Raw genomic sequence first — 6,000 nt, 5'->3', positions numbered from 1 at the left:
ACTTCCTTTATTCATAAAGAAGGCACATCTAGGGCTGAGTTTGTCAAGAAATTACATGAGAGGGTTAGAGATCATATTCAATTCCAAACAAAAAAATATCAAAAATATAATAATAAGGGTAGGAAAGAAGTTATCTTCAAGGAAGGTGACTGGATTTGGCTACACCTTAGGAAGGATAGGTTTCCTTCCCAAAGAAAGTCAAAACTTAGTCCTCGAGGGGATGGCCCTTTCCAAATCCTTAAGAAAATTAATAATAATGCCTATGTCCTAGATCTCCCTTCTGAGTATGGTGTTAGTTCTAGCTTCAATGTTTCTGATCTCTCTTTGTTTACAGGACTAGCTACCCAAGAGGAGGAAGCTTTGGATTTGAGGACAAATCCTCTTCAAGAGGGAGGGGATGATGGAGGAGGCCCATGGGCTAAGGGCTCAACTACTAGGGCTATGGCAAGGAGGATTCATGAAGAGTGGGCCCAAGCCCAAGAGAAGCCCATTACTCTGTTTTGTTGGGCTTTGACTCAAGCCTAAGTAGTATAGGGTAGTATAGGATTTGGGCCTTAGAGCCTTGTACTTTCTTTGGGCCTTGTATTTCCGGCCATGTAGTGTAGGATATACATTTAGAGGTCATGTGAATTTAGGGTTATTTAGGTTACATGTGAAGTTACATTAGCATGTAATTAGAAGCACATTTGGTGTGCATTTCGGCCATGTGCAACATATGCACATGGTGTGATCCGAAATGCAACTCAAATGGCTTCTTAATTACATACCAAATGAGCTAGCACATGGGTGATCCGGGTTTTGGCACCAAAATTTGAATTTTGAATTCAAATTTTGGGCGCCTAAGGTTAAGTGAACCTTACCTTGGTTCCACTTAACCTTAGACTAACCCAAGGTCACCTTAACCTAATTTTATCCTATAAATCACTATGGCCGAGACTTGTATGATACTTTTGGAAATTATATTGATGAGTTTTCTCTCTATAGAAACCTCTCCTCCGAAAGTCTCTTTTCCTATCTCTACCCTACTTGAGATCTTCTCCTTGTAGAGCTAGGAAACTCTTCCTTCTTCCGGACTTAGCTAGAGGTAAGTTAAGGTCACATTGGTGCTTCTTGGAGCTGCCATTCCTTGACATTCTTCCAAGGAACCGAGGAGCATTGAAGGACTCTTGAGGATTTCCAAGTGGAACCTCATCAGGCCTTCTTAGCCTTCTAGAGGCAAACATGTTGAAATGGTTTCACGGCCTAAGAGCCATCACTCACACACTCACTCATCTTCAAGTGAAGGGTTTTATAGTGGTCACCATGATGATGGCTACTATCAAAGACACTTTAGGCAACATAGGCCTAGGCATGAATCAAGATCTCTAAGAGAACCTAGAGTTGAACTTCCTCCCTTCCATGGTAAGGATAATGTAGATGATTATTTGGAAGATGAAGGTGGAACAACTCTTCACTTGCCACAATGCAAGTGAAGAGAGAAGAGTTCCCATGGCTACCCTAAGCATTCAAGGGTATGCCATGTATTGGTGGACTTTCCTTGAAAGGGAAAGAAGAACTCATCATAAGCCTCCAATTCAATATTGGAATGAGCTTAGAAGTACCTTAAGGAGAAGGCACATTCCTCCTTATTATGAAAGGGAGTTAATGCACAAGATCCAAAGACTCCAATAAAGAAACCAAAGTGTGGAGGAATATAGACAACAAATGGAGTTGCTTATGATGAAGGTCAGTATTAGGGAAGAAGAGACACTACTACAAGATGCATATTCTACATTGGTTCTATGAAGTTATCTACATCGGTTCTAAAACCGATGTAGAACTTAGCGACTTAGAAAATATATACATTTTTACATCGGTTTAAAAATCGATGTAGATTATACATAAATCTACATCGATTCTCCTGAGAACCGATGTAAATATATGCATAAATTTACATCAGTTCTCAAGAGAACCGATGTAGATTTATGCATAAATTTATAATTTTATATTCTTTCTAATTACCTGTAATGAATATATATATATATATATATATTAGACAAAATACAATAATCTACACAAACAAATTATAATATACATGCTTATGTATAAATTTTAATGAAACAAATAAATATTTATGACACCTAGCAACAACATAACCATAAAAATGAAATGGAAATCCAAAGGTGATAGGAAAAATAATGCCAAATATGATAATCCCTACAATAATCTCCTTAATTATTTGAAAAATATTACACTAATATTCCTTAAACATTACATTAACTCTCTTAATTATCTGAAAAATATAACATTATGGTAAAGAGGTTCATGAAAACGTTACAAAAAAGAAAGGAGTTTTGGTGCAATTCTCGCTCTTGCTATAACTCCAAATTGTCCTAAGCCTCCAAGAACCACGTGGAATAACTCCAAGTTCTTCTGCGAAGAGCATGTTACTAACTCTCCTTTTCCTGAACCACACCAAGTAGATGACAAAAACTATTTATTTTAATTTAGATACATGCCTTCGTTAATTATAAGATGTAACATTTTCCATGTTGGCATTTCAGTCTTTTAATTATATGAATGAATTAATTGACCAAAAGTAAAAGACTAGACCAGCATAAAGTTAATCAATAATAGAAAACTATGACCGTGGACCTGGTTCTAATTCTAATCCCATGGAAACGTTTGCATCACTCACCCATATTGTAGAGAAAGACTATTATGTTTGAGTTCAATAACCATACTAATTAACTACGTATGAATAAAACATGTTATTAAAGAATTCAAATATGATAATATTTAGCAGAACATATACGACACACCGTGTCATGTCATAATAGAGAAAATGGAAACAGTAATTGTTGTGCATAAAGTGGTGGATAGATTAATACAGAAAACGGAAACAATAATTGTTGTGCATAAGTGGTGGGATATTGCTTATGAAAATTTACCTTTCTATTTTTTCAAGTTTCAACACAATGAACTCGTTCTCAAAGAAAATGAAGCAATAGAAACGCTCAAAGTTAAATACAATATCAAGTACTATTTCTAATTTTAGTTAGTAATAGTCGTGTGTGGATACAATTTATTAGAAGGTCTTGTAATTAACAACTTGTCTACTATAAAATAAAGAGTTTTTTTTGGCATATAGAAATTCTTCAAACTGTTTTTAGACTTGTATCTGAACATGTTCTAAGATGAAAATAGCAGCCAACAAGATGACATGTGAATTTTAATTAAAAATCGTTATGTATGAGAAACTTCTAAGAAATTTATAAGTGCATACTGGTGATGACATCCATTTCGTGAACGTTGCTGATTTGAGGACCATAACGGAAACTCTGGCCATTAATCCCAACATTGGAAAGTGTCCCTCCCACAGTCAAGTACAAATAATCAGTCCAAGAAACTAGTGCAAGTCACTAACATTAAATGAAATGTGCAGTATGTTTGTGCCAATAGCCATGTGGTAGATATACAAAATGACAATTCACCATAAAAAAAAATGACAATTTGATTTGGCATCACTATGAATTGGTGGAGGGAAATACAAGATAAAATTCTAGTCAATTATCTATAAACGTACTCTTTTAGGGGCTAGCTCAAGAGCAATTCTCGCTCTTGCTATAACTCCAAATTGTCCTAAGCCTCCAGGAATGCTGTCATAACAAAACATCACAATGAGAAAAGTATTTTTTATAATAATTACTTTAAAAATAATAATTGAAATAAATTTTAATCAATTAACTGTAAACATGAAGACCAGCCTCATTATGTTAAATTACATTTAGATCAACTAAATTTTGTTTGCCTACATCAATGTTTTGACAGGCAAAATTACACATTGAGAGTGGAGATATACAAGGAATTAGCAATCCCTTGCTGCGGAATGACTATGACCTACAATCAATATGGAAAATAGCAGAGAAAGCATTGATGTGTGTTCAGCCCCATGGGCATATGCGGCCATCAATTTCAAAAGTTTTAAAGGAGATCCAAGATGCAATATCTATAGAGAGACAGGTAGAATCATTAAGAGAAAGCAATTCAGATGATATGTCAAAAAATTCTTTTCATTCTTCCGTGAACTTAGGTTTGATGGATCTCGGTGGAGCTGAGAGTTACCTGTCTATTGATGAATCAATTACGCAGCTAACAGCAAGATATATCTCTCTTGTAAACAAAAGAAAGTTTTCATTTTTCCTTTTCCTCCCACCTGCGAGTCTGCTGGCACCTGCAATACGCCCCCTCCCATGCAGTGGTCAAGCAAGACGAGCTTCCTCAAGATGCCTTCCTCAAGCACATCGAGAACCCTACCTCCTGGCACACCACCATTTCCACCTTCCTCAAGACGCCGTCCTTGGGCACCTCTGCCACTGCCTCCTTCAACCTCGGAGGCCCCCGCTGCCGAAGGGGATGGCGTCGATTTTCTGGAAGAGATGAAGCACGCTTGAAAAACCTCTCAACCAAAGATGAAGGTCCGCACCATGAGGGTGGAGACCGGTGGCAGAGATAGGGCCTCCACCATTCTCTCCCGTAGCAAAACCTACGACTTTGAGCTCACATTTTCGGACAGCTCCTCCAAGAGCATTTGTAGATTTGGAGCACCACCACGTTTTAGGAGAGCTCCGGCCGTTTGTGGATTTGGAACACACTAACAACTGGGGTTTTTCGTGCTGTGTCAAGAGCAGAGAGGGATTTACATACAAGAGAGTGGGGCAAGTACATTTTGCATATACAAATTTTTTTATTAAAAAAATAATATATTTTTAAAAATAAAAATTATATTCTAATAATATATATATATTTAAATTATCATATGTATAAAATATAAATTAGAAGAATTGTTCATTTATTTAATATTTGTTAAATTTTTGAATAAAATTAATTTTCATACGTGATAAAAAAAATATTTCTTAATAATAAATTGAATTTTTTAAAAAAGTTTAATTATAATATATATATATATATATATATTAATGCTCACATATATAATGTAATATAGTAATTCTTTCTATTTATTGTATATGATGATAAAAAAAATTAAAATAATAAAAATTGTAAAATTGTATACGTTAATTTAAAAAAATAAAATTGGAAAAATTAGAAGATTTATGTTCTATTTATAATTTTTATTATAAAATATGTTTTAAAATAAATTAATATCTAAAAATTTATATCACATATTAAAAACATGTTTATATCATAAATAAATTAAACTTTATTTTTATAAAATTTAAAATATTTATTTTTATATTTTTATTAGTGTTAAATTATTATAAAATAGGTCTTTAAAATTATAATTTTAACCAAATATTTAAAAAATATCTATAATAGATAAATATGCATATATAGAACATATATTTTTTAAAGAAAGTTAAGTTCAAACATATTAAATTATAATATAATATAGTCTAACATAATTTATTTTCATCCTTAATCGTAATTATAAATATAAAAACTTGTAAAAAATATTTATAAAATATATTTATACTTTTAAAAATTATATATAAATTTTTTAATATTACAAATATATGAATAAGTATTGTCCCCACTATCTAAAGTTTCTAGATCCATCACTGGTCAAGAGGGTTTAGTTGCATGTAATGAATGTTGCAAAAATTTGCCTTCACTTCTACATCGGTCAGATGTAAACCCGATGTACAATAATTTTGTGATTCCATTTCTACATCGGTCAGTGACAAAATCGATGTAGAATTTTTCAAATCTACACCGTTTCTCCACAAAATTGATATAAATATGTTTACATCTTTTATTTATTTACAAAATTGTCACCACCTTTCTTATTTACATCATTTTTATTAGAATCGATGTAGATATAACGATGTTAAACATTATTTTTCTAGTAGTGAGAGAACCACCATTACAAGGTTCAAAAGTGGTCTAAACATATAAATTAGGGACAAGGTTAAACTACTACCCTATAGAGACCTAAATAAACTAGTATTCAACTTTGTGTGAGGGTAGAACAACAACTTAGGAGAAATTCTAGCCTTAGGA

General features: G+C 33.2%; 1 long non-coding RNA gene across 2 annotated transcripts; it reads right to left on the bottom strand.

The window, feature by feature from the left end:
- Window positions 1-2,168: 2,168 nt before the first annotated feature.
- Window positions 2,169-4,692, bottom strand: LOC109811688 (uncharacterized). Of its 2 annotated transcripts, none has more exons than XR_014431498.1 (3): window positions 4,105-4,692; window positions 3,266-3,638; window positions 2,169-2,472 (listed from the first exon to the last, which is right to left on the bottom strand). It is a non-coding gene; the product is annotated as an uncharacterized LOC109811688 (long non-coding RNA). The 2 variants fall into 2 exon arrangements; XR_002240859.3 differs by having other exon boundaries at window positions 2,169-2,444.
- Window positions 4,693-6,000: the final 1,308 nt, after the last annotated feature.

This window comes from Cajanus cajan, chromosome 2, assembly GCF_000230855.2.
Source record: "Cajanus cajan strain Asha chromosome 2, NIPB_CcT2T_4, whole genome shotgun sequence".
Taxonomy (NCBI): Eukaryota; Viridiplantae; Streptophyta; class Magnoliopsida; order Fabales; family Fabaceae; genus Cajanus; species Cajanus cajan.
This window is presented reverse-complemented; position numbering and strand designations above follow the sequence as displayed.